This window comes from Pseudorasbora parva, chromosome 14 (assembly GCF_024679245.1).
Source record: "Pseudorasbora parva isolate DD20220531a chromosome 14, ASM2467924v1, whole genome shotgun sequence".
Lineage (NCBI taxonomy): Eukaryota > Metazoa > Chordata > Actinopteri > Cypriniformes > Gobionidae > Pseudorasbora > Pseudorasbora parva.
The window spans coordinates 23,869,341-23,891,449 of NC_090185.1; the positions used below are offsets into that span (position 1 = coordinate 23,869,341).

At 38.5% G+C, this 22,109-nt stretch overlaps 1 protein-coding gene across 1 annotated transcript in view; it reads right to left on the minus strand.

Annotated features, from left to right (window-relative positions):
* lingo3a (leucine rich repeat and Ig domain containing 3a) overlaps positions 1 to 22,109 on the minus strand; it is a 49,039-nt gene that overhangs the window by 7,407 nt on the left and 19,523 nt on the right. The window lies entirely within an intron of this gene.

A 22,109-nucleotide genomic window follows, 5' to 3' on the forward strand; every position in this document is an offset into this window, starting at 1 on the left:
AACCTAAAAAAAAATCAATTTTTAGTTATTTTTTAAAATATTTATTTAAAATAAATGCCACTTAACAGTGTTATTGTTAACTAAAAGTAAAAATAAAACTATTAAAAATATGTTTCAGTATAAATATAAAATCAACAAACATTTAAATAAACATTTAAAATGTTGGCTTAGCAACTAACTAGAGTTTAATTTCAAATATTACAAAAAATAATAATAAATTAATAACAGTAACAAATATTAATCAAATTAAAATCTGACATAATGTAATTAACATTAAAACTGATAAAATAAAAGCCAATTCAAAATATTAAAAACCCTATAATAGGATATAAATAATACTTACCACTAGTTTGATATTTTATCTAATACAATGATTAAGTATGACTTAAGTGTCACTTACCATTTTAAGTCTACTTATGATAAAGTGAGAGAACTTTTGGGGTACTTTTTTGTCTTTTGTCTCTTTATGCAACCATCCGGTGGAACCATACTATTTAGAGCAAGATAACGAGAAAAGGAAATGAAAAACATTCTACATTTCTGAAGGAGTACTTGTTTAGAGTGGGAAAAACATGTAACTAGGTGGTGCTTGATGTTCAGAATATAAACAAGACCAAGTTTAATGATGAGAAAGAAAAAATAGCAGCATAAGCGCAGACTGAAAAATCTGGGATAAAAGTCTATCTTGGATGGAAAGGAAAAAAAACAAAACAATTAAACAGATGATACGGACCGGGAGCAATTAAGGCAACCTAGTACCTTAATTAGAGAGAAAGCACATAAAAAGAATAATGAACACACACTGGAAGGAAAAGAAAAAAACTCTAGGGCAGGTGCGAGAACTCATGGAGGGGCCGCTGAAGGGAAGTGTGTGGAGGCGTCAACTTTCCCATATATCACCGCTGGATCTGCACTAGTTTAGTGCTGCTGATGGCACTCTTCAACTCGCATCGATTTCAAATGCTGCCCACACATCTCTTTACATAACCGTACATATCCTCCTCATTCTGTCTCTCGCTGCTCCGCGAGTCCATCTATCAACTGCAGCTCGAGGGAAACCTTGCAGTGGCCCATGAGGAGACAGTCAGACGAGATGAAGCACAGCGAGGATGAGGAAGGGGCAAATGACGGATGCTCAGGGTGAATGTGGACTCCCTGGAGGGGCCGTCTCAAGGGGAAGTCGTACTTCAGAGAGGCAACGGTACCCTTGGCCAAACAAAAGCTGACAAGGGCATCAGCGTGTTTCTGGAGAACAGAAGCCAACTGAGACCAGGGATGTACTAGGATTCAGCAGGCGTTAGGGAGTTCAAGGAGATGACAAGCAAGGAGCAGCGACTGCAAAATGCTGACAGTGTGAAGAGCAAACAATTACGCCGTTAAAGGTCCACTGAAGTGCTTTGCATTATTCAATGTGTTGACGTAATTATCACTGAAAAGGGAAGACAGGGCGGGACATTTCGAACAGCTCCTCCCCCTTTTTAACAATAGCATTTAGTTTATATCACAGCTCAGCAAGACTCTGTGTTTGTGTATGTGTGTGTGTGTGTGTGTGTGTGTGTGTGTGTGTACCTGTTTATATTACATTGTGGGGACCAAATGTCCCCACAATGTTATATAAACCTGAGATCACCAACATTGTGGGGACCAGAAAAAGTAAAAATTTAGAATGTTTCCTGTGATGGGTAGGTTTAGGGGCAGGGGCAGTGCAGGGGGACAGAATGTACAGTTGGTACAGTATAAAATCCATTACGCCAATGGAAAGTCCCCACAATTCACAAAAACACCATTTTTTGTGGTGTGTGTGTTGGGGCAGTTTGTGTGACACTAATGTGAAACCACACTTCGCCCCAATGGAAAGCATATTTACATTGTTTGAATCATTCCCTATCCTCATATAGTGCACTATATGCCATTCACCATGTAGAAAATAGTAAATGTGTAGGGGGCAGGATATGTAAGATTTAATAGAACATTTGATTGGTCAGAAAATCTGATGAGAAGCTGAAGTGCAGTGTGATGTCATCAAAATCATTGATCTATATTGTAAGGGAAATGAGACTAAGTTTTGAATGCTTGTTTATATCTTCTAAATGTGAATTTTGTCATTGTTTTGGAGCACACTAGCTTATAGATAACAGTAAGGCTAACATAAAAGGCTTTGGCATCAGGTAGTTCCAGGAACTTAGTTATTGCAACTAGCCACCAGGGTGGTTGCCAGAATACTAAATTTCCCCCTAGGGCCATTTTACTGGTTGTATTCACACCACCAGAGGGAACTCTGAAGTGACGTAAACCACGCTTGTTGTTGTGACACTTATTTTGTCGGCACGGCGAACCTTTATTTTGACACCGCTGAGAAAGCCAGAGCCTGAGCACACAGCACTCCTATTTTCTGTCTTCATTAGTTTACAGTCTGTTGAACAGTCCTGTTTAATAGGTTATTTGATAGAACTGTTATACAAATAATGAAGACATTATGAAAAAGTATTTGCCATGTGGCTGATGACCAATTTTGCTATAGCTGAGCAGAAATGCATTCTTTTTTTTAACGTGGATTTTCTCTTTAGCGTAAAGTTTGAGAGGTCCATGATCTAGTACATTTGTATATCATACTAAAAGCAAAAAAAAAAAAACCTTCAAGGGGACTTGACCATAAAATGAATTTCATTCTTCTGTTGAACACAGAAACTCATTCAATTAAAGTCCAAATGTTGTTGTTTTTTGGACCCCCTTGATTTGCATTGTATCAACAAAAACATTATTTGAAATATTTAAGTTCCACAGACGACATAGCCATACAGGGTTGGAGTCTTTAAAGGTTAGTTCACCCAAAAATGAAATTGATGTCATTATTGACTCACCCTAATGTCGTTCCTCACCCGTACACCTCCGGTCTGAACACAAACGCGGAAGAGAAGACAATGCTGAATAAAGTCGTAGTTTTTGATATTTTTGGACCAAAATGTATTTTCGATGCTTCAAGAGATTCTAATGAACTAACTGATGTCACATATGGACTACTCTGATGATGTTTTTATTCCCTTTCTGGACATGGACAGTCTAGTGTGCATACACTTGGATACACTCTCACACTAAATATACAATATCTTAAACTGTGTTCTGAAGATGAACGGAGGTCTTACGGGTGTGGAACGACATTAGGGTGAGTCATTAATGACATCAATTTCATTTTTGGGTGAACTAACCCTTTAAGTTTTCGATTACTTTGGGTGGGTCAGTCGCACCCCATTTTTTGAGGCTGATGTTTGGAAAGCATGTTTAAACCAAATTTATGCTCTAAACCTACAAATATGTTAGATTTAAATAAAACCGAAATCTTCATATGACTTGAGTGCGATTATCAAAACGCAATGGCTGTGATTTAAATAAATAAATATATGCACTGTATGTTTCAGTTTTAACTTAAGAATATGAACATGAATAAAATCATTTCACCTTTAATAAAAGAAGGTTAAAAGCATTCATGAAACTTCACCTGATCTGGTTCATGAACAGGCATGTTAATCAACTAAAAGCTAATGAGAGATAGCATGATATTGTAGTAGCAGACCAGAACAATCACACACAACTCTTGAGGGGATAGAGTTACAATTGTGTTTCAGGGAAGCAAGACAATGGTTTACCGCAGACTGGGAACATGACTTGTTTAACATGCATATTTAATACAGGTGAGAACAGAAAGGCCCTCTGTGCTACCATCGATTGCGATTGCTCAGTTTTCTGATGGGATGAATTATTCATACTATCATGGTCCATGAACATGACCTACCAGAACAAAGACACTGACCACGGCTCCCCGTGGACCTCCTCCAACAAAAAAATGTGATGTACCGACTTGAACATTCGCTCTTTTATTTGGCTTACAATCCTGTGAATAAATTGACTGATGCTCTACTTGACAGCTGCTTGGCAAGACGCTTAATGCTGGTTTTATCTTGGCTCATTGAAGTCGGGTTAGAAGACCTGATTCTTGGCTCCAGCTTTGATGTAGGAGCTAGATAATTAAGTCAAGAATTAGGGTTGGTGCTGACTAAACGTGGCAATCAAAACAGCAGAGCGTAAACGGACAACCATTCTTGGACTCATCTTCATTGTGTTGTTTTCACTAATCTAAGCGACTTTGAACTGACGTTTAGCGCATGTGCCAGGCTAAGCATGGATTTTGCGTAAATATGTGACAAAGGCCAAAAGGTCTTGACCTTGAGAGAATATTCAGTTCTCGATTAAGAGAAGAGCCATTTGGTTTCATTACCAGATGAACAAACGCTATTTACAGCCAATATCCATTGACATATGGAGAGCACAGTTTCTCCACAGGATGTTGATAATGACATTGAAAACAATGGATGTTGGCCAAAAAGTCACATGAATGTGAAAAATGGAGAGAAACCAATGACGTAAGTCTTGCCAACCTCATCGTTTGATCTGAGTCACAGCCCCCAGGCCACATCTGACTCATCTACACCATTATAACTGAAAGTCTTCGATAAACACCGGTATTAAAATGCAACTTTGAGATGCTATCTATATGATTTTGTCTTTAAAGGGTTATTTGACTTGACTAAATATTGAACAAATGAGCTTTTATCACAAACCAAAAGCATATTTATTTTGGCGATCATATTAAAATGTTAGGCCATTCACACTTTGCATTATCATGTTTGATTTTTTTAAAACCAAATTTAGGGTCTGGGATTAGCAGGTGATAATTTATCTATTCTTTCTGCAAATTATATCACTAATATAGATGTGATTTGTCTTCATGAGTCAATGTAATTGAGTGAGTCAATTGCTTATTTACAACTGATTCGTTCAAAAACGAATTAATTCAAGAGTGAAACAAGATTGTTAATTATTAATTAGTCACTGAATCATTCACTGAATCCCATTTGTTAAATTGGATTATTCAAGATCACAACAACTGCCCAGCAAACACAGAACATTACCATATGGTTTGGGAACCAAATGATAACTAACCATAATTTTAACCATAAAATATCCTTTCCAAAACATTTCAAGGAAGTTGAACCTATACACAGGGCCGGCATTTGCTATAGGCGAGCTAGGCGGTTGCCTAGGGCGACAATTGTGTTGGGGGCGCGAGCGTGCTCTAGTGTCGCCCATTACCTCCCATTAAGCATAGAATCGGAAAAAGCGAAATAAAACAATGTTCATCATAGGGCGCCCCCTCAGCCACACGTTTTAATTACTTATCAACCTGATTATTAGATTGAACTGATGGTGATTATTGATTATTGGTTCAGGCATTAGGTCAGGCAAGTGCTCATCTTGCACGTTTTTTAAAAATGAGGTGTCTAAACCTGCGGATGCACAGGGATGGAACAAGAGGAAAGAAGAAGATCAAAAGAAAACCCAGTATAGAGGTTAGTCTTCTTATCTCAGTCAATAAGTTGTCAAACACAATAAATTTACTTAGTAATATTAATATTATCAAATATTAATTTTATTAATACTGTCACTAAGCTTGCTAATTTTCTACATGTTACTACGTATAACAAACATAACTTCACTGACAATAATCTACAATAACCTACATGGATGTAATGTAAATATCAAAATTCCAGTACATTATAAATGTGGATAACGTATGCATGCTAGTTATGAAAAGTACAAATGCTCTCTGGCGTCGGAAGCAAATAAAAAGTGGGTCGACCTCTGTTGTTTTTGTTTTTTACTGGAGTAACGATAAATGCCATATTTTTTACATTAAACACAAATATACTGTTGTTTACTAAACGATTGATTGGGCCAGACAAAATTACGGAAATCACCAAATCTTTTACCTTGGCTATAGAGTAGGGATAAGACGCATGGAATCAAGTTTTGACGAAAATCGATCACAGGTTTGAATCCGCCTTTTGCCACACTCGCTCTACTCCCTTTTCCCATCACATATCAGGTCGCAAAGGCATTTCTTTTAAATAAAAATTGAGAAAATATTAGAAAAGTGAAAATAAAGCGTCTAACGTGTTTAATAATAAGTGCTTCTTGGTTAGGGGTAGGCCTGGTAAACAGACATGTGCTGAATTAGAGACGATAAAAGTGAGTGGGTTGGGGGGCGCAAAACTCCATCTCGCCTAGGGCAACCAAAGAGCTAGAGCCCTGCCTATACAGAATATTCACTAATGGTTATTTTTAGCCTCTATTGTTGCAAACCTAAAAAAGAACATTCTACTTCCATATAGAAAACTTTCCTAGGTAACCAAATTTTTTTTTTTTTACATTCATTTAGGGAAATAAACCAGTGGCTTTCTTTAATAGAGTAATTTAATCACTCAGTGGATTCATTCAAACACACATTAGAATTAATTTAAAAGGTGCTGTATGTCATTTTTTGACTGAATTAAAGCATTAAATTACCTTAATATGTGTGCTGATATTGAAAACGGCATTTTGAAGGCATGGAAGCCGGCCAACAAACTGGGTCAGCGAGCCCAAATTTAATCTACCCGACTTAAAAAGCCTCAGCATCCATCTAAACATTTTTATGAATTGAATGGGAGCATATTAAAATGTAGATACATCAACTCGCAAGTCTTCTCGCCTTTTATTGTCAATTGCGCTCATTCCTGTTGCATGTCCTCAATCTGACAACCCATGTGAGCGTGTACTTCAATATTTAGAATTTTTACTGCAGTAGCATTTTCAACCACTAGCTGTCAATATTACATACTGTGCCTTTAATTCAGGAATGAAGCATCACTACTGTGAGCTTGGAGACATGCAATGATTGATTATTTTGTGGTTTGTTTCAGGAGTTATTTTCATTCGCGGAGTTAAAATACTCCGTAAATATTTGGACAAAAATTTAAGTTGCTCAATAATATCTTGTTTTTTGTTTTTCAATGACTATGTTAACATGTGCAACAATACTTATGCATGTTGTCGGCTATTTTAATCTTCTCACATCAAATTCAAAATACATTTTTATGGACGTACTGGATATTAATCAGCCCCGCGATAAACATCGGGATGCCGGGTTTGCCTACGCTGCCGTCTCGCTCTTCTCGCCATCTGGATGAAGATAAGGAGCAGAGACTGCGCAGCGAGTTGTGTTGAGTTTAGTGATTTGAAAAGAAAACTTCAGAATAATTTCAGAGTTCATTCATGAAGTTGTGTGAACGCAAGGCATCCGTATACGTCTGCACATGAGCTTTTTGGTCAAAGCGGCAATATCGCGACGAAAGTATTTACATGCTTTTTTTAATGCAATTCAATTTGCAGTACGCCCCATATGTTAATGTGATTATGCTTACTGCGATAATGAGCTTAATCACATTATTTTAATCGAATTATTGTGTTTACACTAAGTAAAGATTAATCGAAATATCGCCAAAATCCAATTTTATTTGCATTATGAGGGTGCATGTAAACACACTGAATGTTCACAAGTGACTGGAGTGTTCAGTGAAGTAGCTCAGAATGTATTCTGTATTCTGACACCTTTCTATCAGAACCAGTATTAACTTCTTGAGCAATTTGAGCAACAGCGGCTGGTCTGTATGATCAGACCACACGGGCCACCCTTCGCTCCCCACGTGCATTAAAGAGCCTTTGCCACCCATGATCCTGTCGGCATGTCACCACTGTTCCTTCCTTGGACAACTTTTGATAGAATAACATCTTGTTTTTTGTTTTTCAACAATCACAAGTAACTGGAGTGCGTTCAGTGAAGTAGCTCCAATTACAATGATGGTGAATGTCATACTCTATTATGGCATGACTCATCAGAAACTTAGCACAACACGTCTCAGAGAGCCCAAATCCTGAAGCATCTCCAAATGTATTTTCTCCATCAAATAAATGTGTGCCTATGGTATCACCATCAAAATGTCAAAACACACCTCACAATATTTCCCACCATACACAAATGACCTTCCGCTTCGGTATTTCAGAAGATCACTTCTCCTTGTAGTTACGCAGCGGCTAATGAGTTCCACTGGGTAGTCCAGGTCCTAGCAGCACTGCAGTCAGCATGCATGTGGACAGGGCAATAGTAAAGTAGGTCAGCCATGTATGGCACCCCTGGCATTTGGGCACGGCCAGCAGTACCCGTAAATTAACATCCTCTCTGTAAGCCCCTCCAAATTGAGACACGCCACTGACAGGAACACCGCCAGCCACTGGACGTGTTAGGGATCCTCAGAGCTGAGGAAATGAATTAAGAGGATTACAGAAGTGGTATAAAGATTGTGATTCAAGTGTGGTGTCATAAACTGCAAGGATTTATTACCGTAGCTCGATGTTATGAATTTGACCACTAGCATGAAACGCCACCAACTCGCGAGAGTGTAATAAAATTATGTAATACTAAGTGGAATATGGACACGTATTCTAGTTAACTAGTTAAATGTGCCACAGTCAAGTTACTTTTGACTTACTCTGTAGACATCAGTTTACTTTATATACGAAATATAGTTTTATATTAAACTATTACAGTTATATTACAAAAAAGAGATACCCTTACCAAACTACCCAGAGATTAATTATTGTATATGCATTATGGGGGGGGGGGGGGGGGGGGGGGGGTTTCACACCATGAAAACCTAAAAGTAAAAACCCATGCAACAAAAGACACATCTAATTATGATGCCTTCCACCATGAACCTCTCGAGATACTTATCCTAACTGCCAATTCATTGCCGCAACTGACTCTTGGGGCCAATTACACGTAAACACAGGGCGATAAAATTAAAACGCATTCCATTAGGGCGAATATAACACTGAAGTTGCATAAGCTTTTAATTGGAAAGTCGAGAGCTGAAGAAGCGTGAAGCCTGGTATTGCATGAGAAATGTCTTTGGGCAGTGTCGGAAAAGGCCATGGCCTAGCTAGGTCACATTGTGGAGGTTGGACGCCGTCCTGCGGTCGTCTCTTTGGCTTGACTGGTTTAGAAGACACCCTTCACTGGCTGGCATTCTAACCCTGTCAAAATGAATCACTTCAGACTGCCTGGCCACTGCCAAGCAGGTTAGCTAAGCCTTCCATGAGAGTGGATTTGGATTTACAGCATTTGGAAACACTGTCACACAACAAACACATCCATGTACAAAATCAGAAAAGAGAAAGTTTTCCCTAGTTCCCCTAATTGTTTTTTAGAATAACTTTAGCCATGTTTTGTAACCTCTTTAGAAGGCCAGGACACATCACGACTGATTAGCATTTATGCTACAAATAACATTCTTGACTATCTTTGGTTCCCGGTTACACTCGTTGGATCACATGAACTGCATCTTAAAGGGTTAGTTCACCCAAAAATGAAAATAATTTAATTAATTACTCACCCTCATGTCGTTAGACACAAATTAAGTTATTTTTGTTGAAAGCCGATGGCTGAGAAAGGCTTCAGATAGGCCTCCATTGGCATTCAGTACATTCCCACTCACAAGACCCATAAAGACACTAAACACATCGATACAAAGTCCATCTCACTACAGTGGCTGTCCAGTAATGTTCCAATGCGACGAAAATAGTTTTTGTGCGCAAAAAAAATCTAAATAATGACTTTATCGGCCAAGTAATTGTCTTCCGTGCAGGTCTCGGACGTGAACTCACGCGATAGCGCTGCTCCTCCTCTTCTGGGTCATGTGTCTGAACGGCGGATCTGCGTCATATTCTCGCACATGCGTCGAGTTCACGTCAGTAACTTGGTGGATAAAGTCGTTATTTTGATTTATGTGCGCACAATAACTATTTTCGTCGCATTGTAAAACTATTGTACAGCCAGTGAGATAGACTTTGTATCGATGTCTTTAGTGTCTTTATGGGTCTTGTGAGTGGGAATGTACTGAATGCCAATGGAGGCCTATCTGAAGCCTTTCTCAGCCATCAGCTTTCAACAAAAATATCTGCATTTGTGTTCCGAAGATGAACGAAGGTCTTACGGGTGTCCAACGACATGAGGGTTAAAGCCCTGCATTTATGCCCGAGCCCGACGGGCCCCGACTTTTTTACGCCCCTCGGGCCGGGCTTCGGGCCAATTTTCATGTCATACCTAAAACGCGGGCCGGGCTTCGGGCCTTTTTATAGGCTTCTCCTTCGTTTTATATTTATTTGATCAATTAAAAGGAACAATGAGTTCTGCGCTGGTGGAAACAACACGAGACCATAATAGCTAACGCGACTGTCGAGATGGCTCGCACAGTGTTCAGAGCATAGGTTCAGAGTCCGCGCCAGCAGCAGCGCGCGTTTCTTCAGCACGGAGACACACTGCAAGCGTGGTGTGAGCATGGCGTTTCTGTTGCGTGTCATCCGCGGGGCGTCTGGTGCTATTAATGTACAGGGAAGCCCTATACTTCATGTTAAATATAAATATATTGCCTATTGATACAGCAAAGACAACTTCGGCAGTAGCCGGCCCATGCCATATCCATGGTATTGACGGCAAAAGGCTACAGAATAATTCGTTCTGTATTGACTGGTTTAATATTTCAAAATCGATAATTAGGCTATGTTGTCTTTTATTATTACAATTAGGCCTATCTGCATTTATGTTAACCTACAGACTTTCAAACATTATGTCATTATGTGTCACAATGTTTTATGGGCTATATGTTGTAGTCAGATAGATATGATGGTGCTGCAACACGCATCGCCGCAAATGACTAATGCAAGCCAACGCAAATGGCTGTAAATGAAACTTAAAATAAGTCTAAGATAGTCAAAAACACCATCTTCAATAAAAATGAATGAGATGAATGAGATCATTATCTTACCAGTGCGTCGCGCTCTCTTATGTGGTATTTGAATCTGAAATAAGCTGCTGAATAAAATGCATCTTAATCTTTTGCTTCCGTTGCTGTAAACTCCGTTAAATGAGCATATACCCCGTGAATTGAAGATGGGATTTATATTCATTTGCGTAGGTGTAAGGTAGGCTATAAGACAACCTGCATGTGCTTTTTTATTTTATTTGTTTAGCTCCGTTTGCAAGAGCCGCGAGCAGAATCAGCCTGCCTCAGCTCGTCAAAAATGCCTTTTAGGCTACTGGTGGTAATAGTTGGCGAAATTAACTAACATTGTGATGCTTGAAGTGTTTTATGGATTTTATTATAGGCAAGACAAGTCAAGAGTTGATTTGAGAGACTAAATTAATTAAATATGCGGTTAACTCACTGTCGGCCGCTGGCCGCTTTTGGTCGTCACTTAAAAAAATTAAAACTTTAATTTAACAAACAAAAAAATGCTCTAAACATTTTTCTAAATTAACGTACTAAAGAAACGAAACGAAAAATAACTACTTTGACATTAAAAACAAAACAGAACTATTTTAATGGCTGCAACAATGTAAAAAAAAAAAAAAAAAAAAAAAAAAAACGGGCTCTAGTCGGACTCGGGCCGAGAATTTTGATAAGCTGTCGGACACGGGCCGGGCTAGGGCCTCAGCGTCTCGGGCCCGGGCCGGGCTAGGGCCTAGATTTGAGGCCCGTGCAGGGCTCTAATGAGGGTGATGAATTAATGAAATAATTTTAATTTTGGGGTGAACTAACACTTTAATTGCACATGATCTTAGTGCAGCACTGAGCTAATGGGCTAATAGATAAGCTAGATGTTCATTCAGTCAAAGCATGACTTTTGGTTGAGATTTGCAATCCTTTACTGCGAGTTCCAGCAGCTGCAATGACAATCAGACCCTCCGGCTGTTGGCAACCCCTGTGTATGACTTTTAATTCGCCTTTAATCAATGTTCTCTCTGCTTACAAATCAGCAAGAGCAATTAGACACTATTAGCTGGAGTTATCAAGCACCAATGAGAACCATTTCTTATTCTCCTGCTGCGTGAAAGCTGATGCTCAGTCTTTACCTCAGTAATTTACCCCGTTCCTCACAATTATCAGAAGCCTTCGGCAAAAACCCACAAATTCAATTCTGACATAATGGCTCCGTTTCAAAAACAAGAAAGCAGCCTCGATGTCTACGTAAGCAGCATCCTAGCCATTATGGAACTTCATGTGAGTGATTCAGTTTCAGAAACTCACAAACTAGCATTTCTCACAGAAGAACGTGACTCATTAGTTAGCATGTCACTAAGCTAACAGCATGCTCCTCTAATAAGCAAAGTCTACAAAGAATGAAATACAACTTATAAATCAACATTTCCTCATCCACTATCTAACTTATTTTTACTGAGCTTGAGCGCAATGCATTAGCATGAATTTAAAACGAGGTATCTTAAGAAGCAGCATAATTAAGTTGCCGTCAGGTCGAGAGTATGCCTTTGATCCCTTAAAATACTGCCTCTGTAGGCAGACCACTAGGACAGAGTGGACCACTAGGAGCATCTTTAGAACAGAGCATGTATGGGAGATGGAAACCATAAAAGGCTGGAAATCCATAAGCTGGCAGTGAAAATAAAACGGAATCTATAAATTTGCAGTTTAACTGTCCCACTGGCGGGATTGCTTGGCGCTCTTTTTGTCTTTATTACCCCATCACATAGTTTAGTAATCCTAAATTAGATATTACTTTAAAAGCTTAATAACTCAAAATTCATCCTGAGAAAAACGTTTTAAAGGGGGGGTGAAACACTCAGTTTCAGTCAATCTCATGTCAATCTTGAGTACCTATAGAGTAGTATTGCATCCTTCATATCTCCGAAAAGTCTTTAGTTTTATTATATTTATAAAAGAAATATAGGCTGTACCGAGTCTTTCCGGAAAAAACAAGCGCCTGGAGGCGTATCGAGTGGGCGGAGCTAAAGAATGACGATCGCGAACAAAGCAGTGACGTCCTCAAGCGTGGAGAAACTCATGGCTATCAAGCTCAGCTAATAGATATGATCCAGAATCATTCAGAGCCGCCTGGATCGACTGGATCTGCAGCTGAGAGAGTGTTTATGGGCGTGCATTTCCTCTCTCTCGCTCTAGTCACACGCGCGCGCACCCTACCGGGAGAAGAGCCCGTACGGCCCATACAAGGACCTTCCGCTCTATTAACGTCAAGCCGAGCCATACTCGAAAAAAACTCTCCGAAACTTGTGAAACACCGGAAGGAGTATTTTTAACACAGAAATACTCCATCAAACGTCCAAACAGCATTTCACCCCCCCTTTAAAATCTGACATTGTATTACTATGGAAACAGTATATTAAAATCTTTTTGCAGGCTCCTCCAGCTAATTATTATTATTATTTTTTATCTTGACAAAGCGCATATCATCAGAAAGGATCCATATTTGGCAACTGTTTTGTAACAAGTGATGTGACAAATGTATTAATTTGTCACATGAGAGCACATCGAAAAAATTAAATGGAATATAGGTGTCACCCAGTGGCTATTTGTGGTACAGCACCTAAACAACATCTCAGGAACTTCAAATTTGAAACACGACTTGGTTAGACAAATGGCTTTGATTTTATAATGAAAATGATTTTGTTAAATATACATATTTAATATATATTTTTAATACAGTACATTTGTTTTACAGTAAACATAAATGTTTTGCACTTTAATTTTAAGTCCTTTCACTTCTGCTGAGTTTCTTTAAAAAGAGACCAGCCGTAGTCTGTATTCCAAAGCATTCGTGAATTAGAACCATTTAAGTTTGAATAGTGCATTTTCACATCTTTGCTCAAAAAGGGGGGTGACAGTAAAGGGGTTAAAAGTTTCGCTTTTAAAATGCATGTCAAAGAATAAACTGCTTTTAAAGTGTCTCAAAATCAGTGGCTGCTCTAATCTCTGCCTGACACTAGTGGAGTTCAACTGCCTTGAGGAGAAACTCAATGACTGAATGGCAAAGATGAAGCCTGTAAAATACACATTGATCAAATCAAAAGCTCACTCTCTTGGCACACTTGAGTGAATTAAAAAGAGCGGTTGTAACTTCTTGACTTGTTTTTATGCTCTTCTTACAGAGTGCATACACTGCCATTCAAAAGTTTTTGATCTGTAAGATTTTTAAAAAATGTTTTTAGAAGTCTCTTATGCTCACCAAGGCTGTATTAATTATTAAAAATACAAAATTGTGAAATAATGTTTTAGTAAAAACTCTATTTGAATATTTTATAAAATGTCATTTATTTCTGTGATGCAAAGCTGAATTTTCAGCTATTTTCAGTGTTTTGAAATCGACCATCGCTATATAAGTCTTTATTTATTTATTTTTGTGCTCAAAAATTCTTGTTGCTTCATAAAATGATTGTATAGCCACTGTAGTGAGATGGGCTTTGTAACGACGTCTTTAGTGCCTTTTATGGGTCTTGAGAGAGGAAATGACATTGGTGTCAATGAAGGCCTTTCTGAGCCATCAGATTTCAACAAAAATATCTTCATTTGTGTTCTGAAGATGAACGGAGGTCTTTCGGGTCTGGAACGGCATGAGGGTGAGGAATTAATGACAGAATTTTGGGGTGAATTAACCCTTTAACTGCAATGTCTAAATTGCATTAGTATTGAATCCTTCTCATGAGCATTTCATAATTTTTGACTTTTGAGTTAAATCTCTTTTCTGGCCCATTTTATCTATAAAAGAAAACATGCATAATAATTCTACACACCTGAATATATGGTGTTTTTGATTAAATACTAAATTAATAGTAGTTATTAGGATTAACATGGAATTTGGAATTGGTCAAACGTGCCTGGAATTTATTTACTTTTTATCAGCTACATCACATGGCTAATAATTCATTTCTGTATGATATTGTGATGGTGTATTTAAGTTTATATATATATATATATATATATATATATATATATATATATATATATATATATATATATATACATAAACTTAAATACCATCACAATATCATACAGAAATGAATTATTAGGCATGTGATATAGCTGAATATATAAGCTGAAATTATGCTTTTGACAGAGGATTTACAATGCATACTAGAACATGACCCCATACATTTATCACTACATTCAGTCGAACAGTATAAATTTGAGAACACAGTGACAACCATTTGACACCAGCAGCTGTTGCAGGATAATGAGCCTAAGGTTAAGTTTGGAGTGGCTTGAGTCAAACTGGGTTCTTTGAAAATACAGGTCTATATAGGCTCCATATACCTCAGGTTAAGTTACAGACAAAATATGGGGCACCCATTAATGACAAGCATGTGGAAAAAGCCCTCGTGGAAAAAGGGTGTAGTCTTTTGATTGGTGTCGATCGATGGAAGTCAGTTTTCGCTTCAAAGTAAAAAAATAAAAATAAAGATTTGGGGAGAACTTGGGAGCAATATGGGAGATTTTAAGATACGTAGTCCCGTCGCATGATGAGAAAAGTCACACTGTAAGATATTAAAAGCTCAATTATAAAAAATAAGCTGTAATTAAAATAGTCGCAATTGTCAGAAATAATCACATTGTGAGATATAGCGGCAATCACAAGAAAAATGTATAATGGTGAAATATAAATGTGCAGTTCTGAGAAAACAAGTTGTAATTGTGAGAGCACTGCAATAAGATATAAGAGTCCCAATTACACAAAAACAACTGAGAAATTGAAAGTTGAAATTACAAGAAACAAAGTGGCTATTATGAGAAAATCACAATTGTGGGAGCATCACATTAAGATGTTAAAGTTCAACTTACAAAGAAAGTGTATCGCCTCTTGCAGTTAAAAATTCTTGCGCTATATGTCGTCGTGCCAGTTATGCTTTATATGTCCGAGATCATCATCGGGCCAGTTATGCTTTTTCCGTAAGTTGAATATGGAAGGCGTTCAGCCAGAAGCTAGATATTTTACTTTATAATGTGTTAAATATGTATATTTTTCTTACAAAAACTCACCGATTCGCTTCAGAAGGAAATAAACCCCAACTCCCCCTGAATCATGTGGATTACTTTTATAATGGATGGATACATTTTTTTTTGGGCTGCCATTCACTGCCATTATACAGATTGAAAGAACCAGGACATTTTTAAATATAACTCTGATTGTGTTTGTCTAAAAGAAAAATGTCATACACCGAGGATGGCTCGAGGGTGAGTAAATCATGGGGACATTTTCATTTTTGGGTGAACTATCCCTTAATTGAGCAAAGACGGGTTAACTTATAGCCTAACCTAACCCTAACCTTATAACTTATATCCCTTTAAGACATAAAACTCCCAATTACAAGAAAACTTTAAAAAGCAATTTCAAGAAATAAAGCTGTAATCATGAACTATAAAGGCGCAATTGTAAGAAATACAGTGGCAATTACAAGAAAAGTTGCAATTCTGAGAGCCACATTGAGAGATATAATGGTAGTTGTGAGAAAACAGGTACAGTTCTGAAATATAAAGTCGCAATTACAAGAAGAAGTGGCTATTATGAGGGGGAAAAAGTCACAATTGTGAAAAATTATGTGCTTTGAATTTTTCCAAACAGGCTTAATTACAGAAAACTGTGTGTTTAATAGTCATCAAGCAATAAGTGCTTGATTTTATTCATAAAGAGAGGTGGTAATTCAAACCTTGAATGAGTTTCCTCAAGCCTGCTGGATAATAAGCTTCTCGTATCTCATTGTAAGTCTGATTACCAACAATGACGAAAATGCAAAACCCCCAGCTGCATTCAAAAGTAATGCTGTTTACCACCCACTCTGTGTCAAACTAGAATTATGAATATAACCTCCAATGAAAGGAAAACCATGGAGTATACACTTATTTTTGTCACAACGGCAGCATACCGCATTATGTCTGACATTGACGAAAATATGACAGGCATGTGCCGGAGTAAAATAGAAGGATTAACCGTTATTACACGGCCGATGTTCTGGGACAGTGGCCCCCGTATTTTTGTTCTGGATGCGAGCCTGGCCTACTTCAGCGTTGTCTTTAATCCTGTGATTTTGCTGTTTCCAATAACCAGCTCTAATCTCTGCACTGGCTAGACAACAGTGGCCTAGCGGTGACAGCTGGCAGACTTGCACTGTCTCTAGGAAAGAGACCACACGACAGCAGGCTAACTAGTAGCAGAGGATGTCCTGTGTAAAACCTGCTGCCTCCCAAACGTTTTCACGCTTTGTGGGATTTATCTCAGTTCTGCTATTGTAAATCCCTTCTGGCCCAGAAAACACATCAGGTGGTGTTCACTGCAGTTTTCTAACACCAACAAAACTAAACTAGATTATCTTGGGGCTAGAAATGACTTGGATTTCGTCTGTTTAATCCATAGACTGCTATTTATTGTGTGAAAAGTCTATGCAAATTTCAACTTCAAGTAAATAAATCCCAAATCTTAGGATTTTAAAGGTGCACTCAAGAAAATAATGCTGAAAAATAACCAAGGAGATAAAGATTCTCTATTAGAATATGGTATTCATACTTTTTTTTTCTTTCAAATAAGACTCTCAATTGTGAGATATAAAGTTGCAAATACACAACTTTAGGAATATTCACAAATGAAGAACATCACACTGAGATATAAAAGTCCAAATTATGAGAAAAAAGTCAAAAAAGCTGTAAATATAAAGTCTCATTGTGAGATAGCGGCAATCACAATAATTTTTTTTTTTTAAATACATTCACAGCTGGAAGAAATAGTCGCAGTTTTAAGATGTCACATTGTGAAATACAGTCACAATTATGAAAAGAGATATTGCAATTAGAAGGAAAAAGTTGCAATTGGGACTATATAAAGCTGCACAAAGTAATTTTCATGACGAAAAAACATAACATGTAGATTCCATATTACAATAGTGTATTACTAATTTATGTTCAGATATGTCTGAAATGAAAAGAGCTTTTGTAGTTCAGTTGCATTCATTTTCTTCCCAGCATGCACTAGGGCATAGTTGATTAACTTTTGCAAAGTTGTCATTAAAATAGTGGTTAAACCTCAATGTAATGAGGCGACAAGAATATTTTTTTGTGAGAAAAAAACCTAAATAACTTTATTCAACAATTTCTTCTCTACCATGTCAGTCTCCTACGCTGTTCACGTAGTACTGCACTGCAGTGCTTCCGAGTTCTACGTCAGATCGCCAGCTCACGATTGGCCCACGCAGATCACATGAGCACAACGATGTGTGATGCTGACGCAAGGAGCTGGCCAATCAATGGCCAGTACAGAGCCGCTGTTCTGACATAGAACCCTGAAACGCTGCAGTGCGTTTACTACATGAACAGCCTGCAAGAAAAATATCCATATTTAACACGTTATGAAGTAAAATATCTAGGTTCGCCAGAACTCCTTCTGTATTCAACGTACGTAGAAAGCATAACTGGAGCGACGTGTAGCCTGTAGCCTGACAAGACAGACCCACATCAGGATGTTTGGTCTGGAAACTCACCATTGACAGCTCAATCTGAGGGGCGGGATAAACGGCTGTCTTTCAAACTCCCTCTGCACGGCGTGCACGCAATTGGATAGCGCCTCAACCAACCAGAGCAAGGAAGGTGAAGCAGAGCTTGTTGACAGATTAAACTTTCGCCGTATCCGGTCAGCAAAACTCAGAATACATCTTCCCTTTTTAAGAATGACTTCAGTGCCGTTCTTTGTTCTTTTCTCAGAGAAAAGCTTAACTCCAAGTCTTCCAGAGTCGCGGTCAAAGCTGATTCGAAAGACCGCCGCCGTTCGCCAGTTTCTGTGTTTACTAGAAGCACGCAAACGCAACTCTGCCGTCATTATGTTAAGCCCCGCCCACCGACTCTATACGCGATGTGATTGGCCCGACCAGAGTTTGGAGCTCAGAAGTGTATTGAGAGTTGCTAGACGACACCCGCGGGCAGAGTAGATTTGCTGCTGCTAGGGTGCGTCTAGATTTCTAGGCTAGGAACTGTGGGGATTACTTTTTAAATGGATGGATGCACTTTTTTGGGCTGCCATTATTAAACTTGGATTAGCAGGACATTTTTTTTATATAACTTCGATTGTATTCGTCTGAAAGAAGAATGTCATACACACCTAGAATGGCTTGAGGGTGAGCAAATATTTTTTGTGAAATCCCTTTAATACCTACACATCTATGCTATAATCATAAATGAAAACAAATGAGTTAGTGCATGAAAATGCTTTCTTTTAGTTCAACAAACACCTTATTTTACCTCAAGGACAGTGAGGAATATTGTGGAGAAACTACGCTCAGGGCAATTATACGGCATGACCGAACCAGACTTGTGAAAAAATGGGAAGACAGAGGGGACAGAGGAGATTGGGGGGAGCGTTTGCCTCAATGGGAACTTGCCGGGTGCTCCTTTTTACTCCCCCAAGAGCTCAAGCTTCCCCTTTGGGCTGTCACCATATAAATCCAGTGGGTGGGAGCAGCGTCAATGCCCCGGCGTTCGTGGGGAATTAACGCTGAGCCACTGCAAATGACTGTCAATCCTAAGGCCTCTTTGAGAACAGGCTTAAGAGGGAAGAGAGGAAGGAGGATGAAATGAGATATGAAGAAAGAAGAAAGTACTGAGAAAATCCACCGCTTGGTACTTTTTTTTTTCAGCAAGCGCTGCAAATTCAAAAGGACTGCGGTTCTTTTTCATTATTTCTAAGCATGACACCCTTTATGAGGACAAAAAAAGTTGACAACTCAAATGTTATATATTATTATTTGATTGCTTGATTAATTGTTTGGATTTAAATGCTTTGAATGCTTCTTCTAACCCTTATTGATGATTGTGCAGCTTTTTATTTCTTAAACAACTAGACTGTAAAAAAATGTGTTGGTTTTTGTTGGTTTAACTTAAAAAAGTAAGTAACATGGTTGCCTTAATTTTGAGTTTATTGAAATTTAAAATTTGAATTGATACAATGAAGGAAATTTGTTTAATAAATAGAAACTCAAAATATTATTGTATCTGAACCACATAAAACATTTAACAAATCATGAAAATAGCACAATTTGGCTGCGTTATCAGAAATAAAACGCACACAAGTACCCAATATGCTTACAAAATCGTTTAATAATATTTTAATAAAGGTTGTCGAATCTCAAAAAACGTTCATTGTATTAACTCAAAATTTTAATTTCAATGAACTCAAAATTTTAAGGCAACCAGGTAACTTTTTTTCTAAATATTTTTTTACAGTGTATGTAAGAAGACACATCATGGCCATATTCCAGGATGACAATGTCAAGATTCATCAGCCTCACACTGTGAAATAATGGCTGGGATAGAGCAAGCATGAAGAATCATTTTCACACATGAATCGCCACCTCTGAGTCCAGACCTTAAATGCATTGAAAGTCTTTGGGATGTGCTGGAGGAGACTTTACAGAGTGCTGGACTCTTGCATTGTCAATACGAGATCTAGACCAAAAATGTATGCACCTCTTGATGGATATAACATCACAGCATTTATTTCCATTAAACCTTTTTGATTAAAAGGGGGGGGGGGGGGGGGGGTGATATGTTGTTTCATGCATACTGAGCTTTTTTACACTGTTAAAGACTTGGATTCCCATCCTAAACATAGACAATGTTGGACGTTTAATGGAGTATTTCTGTGTCAAAAATACTCCTTCCGGTTTCTCACAAGTTTAGGAGAGTTTTTTTCGACTATGGCTCGGCTTGATGTCGACAGAGCGGAAGGTCCTTGTATGGGCCATACGGGCTCTTCTCCCGGTAGGGCGCGCGCGCGCGTGACTAGAGTGAGAGAGGAAATGCACGCTCATAAACACTCTCAGCTGCAGATCCAGTCGTTGTTATGGTCCGCGCCGTGCTCCACTTTATTCCTATGGGTGACATCAAGCGACTTCAACGCTTCAGCACAGCATTCCGGGAAGGCAGCGCTGCATTTGAACCGATTTGAACGCAGAAATGACGGGAAGCTTCACAACATCGTTTCAGTCGCGTCTCAAAGTGGATTTCCACGGTCACTGCTGTCACAGGACTTCACCAAATCATGCCAAAGAAGTGTGTTTTTGACGGAGCGGTCCCAGCGATAAAGGTTCGGTCGTGCTTTGGAAGCAGCCGGTGAGTAAAACTGCTTCAAATGTCTGTGCTGTTGGCTATCGTCGCGTGTGTAAACATCAGTAAACGACACGATCCGGTGCTTCGTCATTCAAATGCACTGACGTTACTCCATTGTTGTTCTATGTATAATAGGGATGGCTCGATACCACAATTTTGGCTTCGGTACGGTACCACAATCTAATACCGAAGTACCGATATTACCACAAATGTTTATTAGTAAATTGATCAGCAAAGCTTATCACATCAAATCAGTCATTTGAAAACTTTCTTGTGAGAAATAATTTCAGGAAAAATCTCTCAAAATTAGCAAATTGCTTCTGGTTTCAAAAGACATCGCACCTACACTAAAGCAATCTGCATAATCCGATTCAACATTTCACGCTCGTCTCGGGATGGAGAACGGAAATCATTTGAACACGCAAGAGATTTTATAGCATTTCGTAATAACAGTTACAGGAGATATGAGCTCATACGACACACACACACACACACACACACACACACACGCCTGTCACTTAGTCACGCTCGCACATTACACAAGTTTCCTTAAACAGTCAAATAAACAGAATTATGTACAAATGTCCGTCTTTAGTGAGTATTCACATAAACACAGTCGGCGGTGTCTAACGTGAATGTAAATAGTGCAATAGTACGCCTGCAAATATTATGAGATCTAAATGTCATTGGTTGAAACGAACGCTGGAGATTGTGATATTCGATCTTATGTTAGGCTGTGTGTGTGTGTTGATCAGTGTAAAAAGAAAATAAATGTCTAAATGAGATGGTTTGAATGATCCACTGACCTGTCGATCTCTTCAGAAGTCTTAAAGTCAGGATAGTGACAGATGCTTCTTGGCTAGGTTTGATGGTTCTTCATCAGTTTTATAAGCAAAGTCATTACAAATGTCACTTCTACTCCTCTCTTTATTAATTCGTTTTGGGCATCTTGAGTGAGATTCAACTGCTTTATCCATTTTGTTCGTCTATGTTGTTGTCACAGTTGCCGGTTGTTTCGGGTCAGTTTGGGTAGCGTGCTGCCATCTAGCGGTGAACTTCGGAACAGCAGCATATACCGAAATGTGCCAAATCATGATATCGTACCGTTTTAAATAAAAAATATACCGGTATTTTTCCAGTACCGGTATATCGCGCATCCCTAATGTATAACGTTACACTAGTCTGACGTGCAAAACCGTTTTGCTTGCTACTGCTGGTTTA